This window comes from Protopterus annectens, chromosome 4.part0, assembly GCF_019279795.1.
Source record: "Protopterus annectens isolate FY-2018-M chromosome 4.part0, PAN1.0, whole genome shotgun sequence".
NCBI lineage: Eukaryota > Metazoa > Chordata > Ceratodontiformes > Protopteridae > Protopterus > Protopterus annectens.
This window is the reverse complement of record NC_056733.1, coordinates 1,088,233,165-1,088,238,164: the sequence shown is the minus strand read 5'-3', so window position 1 is coordinate 1,088,238,164 and position 5,000 is coordinate 1,088,233,165. Positions and strand designations below refer to the sequence as shown.

The window sequence follows — 5,000 nt, the reverse complement described above, 5'->3', positions numbered from 1 at the left end:
AGAATAGAACGCTAATGCAGGTTAGATAAAAAAAGCATGGAAAGAATGTCAGAAATGTAAAACACCACAACATCTTGAAAACTTCAGAATTCTCTACAACGATACTAAAAAGCAAATAAATGAAAACAAAAAGCTGTACTATAACAACTTTCAGAACTATAGTAAACACAACCCTAAAAAAGTCTGGTCTGCTATTAAAGAAATCTTACATCCTGACCAAAAAGTCAACCCTAACCCCTCGCCCAATAACTCACTACTCAAAACTGCAATAAAATTCAGTTTATATTTCTTAGATAGTATAGCATCTCTAACCAAGGATTCCCCAACATCTAATCTGTACAACAGGCACATATCGCCGCATACATTTTCACTTTCAAAACAGTGCCCACATCCTTTATAAACCCACTCTTAAACTCAGACTATGCTCTACTTCACCTGGATAACTTTCCAAGCGAGTACCTTAAAGTTGGCAGCCAATAGCATTGTCTATCTTCTCTCAATCCTTATAAATAGGTCAGTCCAGGAATTCCATGTTCCCTCTCTCTGGAAAAAATCACACAATATCCCTCTACACAAATAAGGAAATTCAAAACTATAATTGCTACTACTTACCTCCTCACCTCCCTACTCTAACTTCAGGCATCACAAAAAGCAAAGTTTGAGCAATGCTATAATAACTTTTTTTTTGCAGCGAATACCCCCTTCAAAATTACCACTCTAAAGCCTAATTTGGTTAGAACTACCACATCAGGTAACATATACCCAGCTTCTTACCACCTATAAAATTATCCAACTTCCACCTGCTATTCCATCACTAAATACTGTTTTACACAACTATCGTCCCACTTGATCATTATGATCCTGTGACAAAAAACTCCTCTCTGTCCACAAACCTATCAAATCTGTTTGGCATGGTCTGTACTCATACCACGTTGCTAAAGTCTGGAACTCATTCCCTACATCCATCAGTTCAATACCCTCATTCCAGTCCTTTAAAGCCATTCTGAAAGACTTCCTAGACAAAATCTGGCTTTGTTCTTGCTCACCTCCAGGATAAATTATATCCCTAAATATGAACAAGTACCTATTCATACCTTACACATCCTTGCTCCCCCTCTTTTACTCACTTCCTTACTTCAATCAATTTTTCTCCCAACTGTCTTCCTAAATATGCCATAACCCTGTTTTTTCTATCATTTCATATTGCAGTTCCTACTTGTATTATACTAATTTATATTTAGTTTCTCTAAACTGGCAAAAATTTCTCGAAATATTAAATCATTGTAATATAAGTTGTATCTGTTCTTAACCAATGTTTAAACATTATATCTAATTTAGTATATTTATTTAAACTGCAAATGTCTGGATTATTTTTGAAGATTGTAAAATTATAGTTCTCAAAATGTCTTAGTAATACTTTTGGAGCTTTTTTTCCCTGAGCCTCCAGTAAAAATGGGCACTTACCTAGTCGGACTTTTCCAGTAATCAAATGTCAATAAATAAATAAATAATTTTAGCACACACTTTGAAAGTTGACAGTTGATATATGTCCAGACAAACAGTAAAAACTTGATGGTTGTGATATGAACCAGGCAAGCAAGGCACCAGGTCTCATGTATTTAGTGAAGAAGATGTTATTCATGCACTTTACTAGAATTTGCTGAACAAATTCCTTGTGGACACATAAAATTTCAGTGGTTCTTTAAAACAAATGGGTGAGGTTGGCAGGGACATTGTTAAACTTTAGAGTTTTGAACTTTTGAAATAGGGCCACCCAAAATGAATAAAGTATAGTACAAATGCTACTATTATTAATGCAGAAGAGTAATAGATATCTGGGGACAGACATTATAGCTTTAATTAAAAGAAATAGGCCTAAAACCATACCCTGCAAATTTCAAACCAGTATATCTAACTTGTATTCAGTGTAAGGGTTTTGAAAAGAATAATTACCAGCTTAACAAAATAGCTATTTTGGAATTTAATGTTATTGAATCAAGAATGTATGACTTTGTTAAAAGTAGCTGCTGCTTCCTAAATCTGGGTGCATTTCTGAGCAATTTTGTTCCTGCCATAGATCAAAGGACTGTCAATTCACACTTTGTACTTGCACTTGGCAAAGGCATTCAACAGTATTCCGTGTGTCAATATACATAATAAAATGTTAGCAGAGCTACACATTTAATAAAGTGGGTGAATGGCTGCCTGCAAGGAAGAAAATAATGCATGAAACTAGGAGGTAAAGTATCAAGAGACTGATACAATTGGGACACTGAAGGCCTCAGTACTAGGTTCTTCATTTTTTTATCTTTGTTGCTGACAAAACTGGAGAAGCATGTATATGTAGTTAAGTATGAAGACAGCAAAAAAGTATGAAGTATAATTTACTCAGTCTTACACCAAGAATACTAAATATAAGGAGTAGTTCTTTAGAAATGACTTGAATTTATATGTTTATGCATTGTATTATGAATTTCTATGTTTGCGTATTGTGGTACCACTCCTCAGAAGATTCACTGACTACATTAGAATAGAAACAAGTGCTAAAGCTGGTAGATAAAACTAAGGATTTGGTACAATTTTGATAGGGATGTCAAACATAACAGTAATTCATCTGCTGTTAAAATAATTTTGGTGGTTCATTTGGATGTTCGATCCTGCCACGCAATGTAAGTAAATCTGAAAAGATGTTAATTCACTAAAACAGTCTTACATGTGGTTCTGTTTGTTGTAGTTTTAGTTTTTTTATGTATGTGCTTGCTTGTTAACAGGGTAACTGCACTGGTCTGAAGAGCCCTCTGTTTCCAAAACACAGATGCTTCTGTTACTGACTGAAAGGTGGTATATAACTTGAGAAACTTTCCTGATAAAGAACAAGCAAAAATCTCTTACAGTTATTAGCCACTTGTTGATTGCACTGACCATAGAGCATAAGCAAGTCCAGAAGAGCAATTTGCTTGCAGTGAACTAGTTTAACTTTGAGCTCTGTCTGGGATGTGTGAAGTACAACAAATGACCTGAGTGTCCCACACAAATTGTCATGTCTTTGTTTTTACTGATTATGGTAAAGGGACCATTCATAGTCTGTCTTCTGTCATCAATTGCATCCAATTTCAGAGGACAAATTAGAGCACCTAATGCCCCGTTTAAATGTTTAAGTAGTTGGGGGTGGGGTTCTTTAGTTGTACTAGGTTTTGCAGGATTCAAAAGGGTAGTTTAGGGAAGCCCTGACCAAGGTAGGCATATTGTCTGGGTGTTTATGAAGGAAATTCTTACCCATACAGATTAATTTTGTGTAATGAAGATGACTTTGTTTCTTCTATAACTTCATTAAAACTGTGCCACAGAAGTCAACTAGTATAGAGGTAATTCATGATTCTGCAGAGCTGCTGTTTCCTGAACAGAGGTATGTACCTGGGAGGCACCAAGGCTGATGGGGGAGAAGGATGTGATGTTATTTTGGTTTTACATTTATTTTTATTGGCATTTGATTACCGAGAAAGTCCATTGGGCCAATTAAAGCCCATTTTCAGTGGAGGCCTGGGGAGAAAAGCTCCAGGTTTAAATAACAGAGAAAAACATTTTACAAATAGTAAATATACATTACAAATAAACATTTACAAATAAAATATAGATAAGAGTTGTACAATCACAGAAAATAATACAGAATAAAATATAAATTGCATAAGAATTATACATTGTAGATAAAGGTAATATTATAATATCAACAATGTTAATTTAAGTCAAGTACATGCCTTCAGAAACGCTAGCCAGGACTCTTGTTTAATGTATATTACAGATTGTGATCTCCAGGGTAAGCATACAGTTCAGGAGTTGATTATAGTGGGGAAGATGTAATGTATATGTAACTGTTAAGGTAGAATGCAATTTAACATGGGGTGAAAAGAGAAATTGGTGTTTATTAAGATTCAGAAGGAAAATTAAGTATTTTTGTGGGGGCTTCTGATGGATAGAAAGGAGCAGAAGGTATATTAAGTAATAGGAGAGGAAGGGTTTGGGCAGTTGCAAGTCCACTTAGAGTGGAGATGGTTTTGAAGAGCAGTTTTAAAATTGCAGGGGTTCTGTTGTAAGCGGATGTTTGTAGGCAGAATATTCCATTTTTAGCAATGATCCATGAGTATGGTAACTGTCCTGCAGGTAGTTTAGATTTATGAACTTGAAGTAGTTGTTGTTGTTCAGATTGCAAAGGCCTAGATGGGTTATAAGGGGTGAGTAGAGAGTTGAGTGCAGGGCAGTCTTGTGGTTTATAGATAAGTTTATAGGCAGTTGAGAGCTGGAGGAGTAATAGGTAGTGGGGTAGTTCTAGCCATTGTAATTGTTTAGGGCAGTACAATGTTGAGGTAGTTTAGGTTTATGCACTTGAAGTAGTTGTTGTTCAGATTGCAAGGGCCTAGATGGGTTATAAGGGGTGAGTAGAGAGTTGAGTGCAGGGCAGTCTTGTGGTTTATAGATAAGTTTATAGGCAGTTGAGAGCTGGAGGAGTAATAGGTAGTGGGGGAGTTCTAGCCATTGTAATTTTTAGGGCAGTACAATGGTGAGTATTATGATGGATATTTTTAGCAAAGTTAGCAATTTTATTGTAACAAGTTTCTAATTTGGATTGCAAGGAGCACTGTAAATTGGTAAGTAAAGGTGTGCCATAGGTTAGAGATGGTAATAGGTATGATATTGCTAGCATTTGTTTAATATGGAGGGAGAGGAACTTATTGTGTCTATAGAGCAACCCTAACTTTTTGTGGGTCTTACTAATATTGTTTTGGATATGCATCAATCATGACTCCTAACAATTTAGTGTGAGTTACTAGATTGATTTTTGTGGAGTTGAGGAAGAATATGTTGACTTCAGCTTTGTTTATAGGGGATTGTCTCTTAGGTGTGAAAATCGTAAGTTTTATTTTCTTGTCTTTTCCGGATTGACAGTGAGTTATAGTATGCAGCAGATATCAGATACTTGTAATATTACTAAAAGAAAAACTGCT

The 5,000-nt window shown here is 35.5% G+C and overlaps 1 protein-coding gene across 2 annotated transcripts in view; it reads left to right on the top strand.

The window, feature by feature from the left end:
• CCHR4.PART0H4orf47 (chromosome chr4.part0 C4orf47 homolog) overlaps positions 1-5,000 on the top strand; it is a 507,549-nt gene that overhangs the window by 501,509 nt on the left and 1,040 nt on the right. The gene's annotated exons all lie outside the window — the stretch shown is intronic.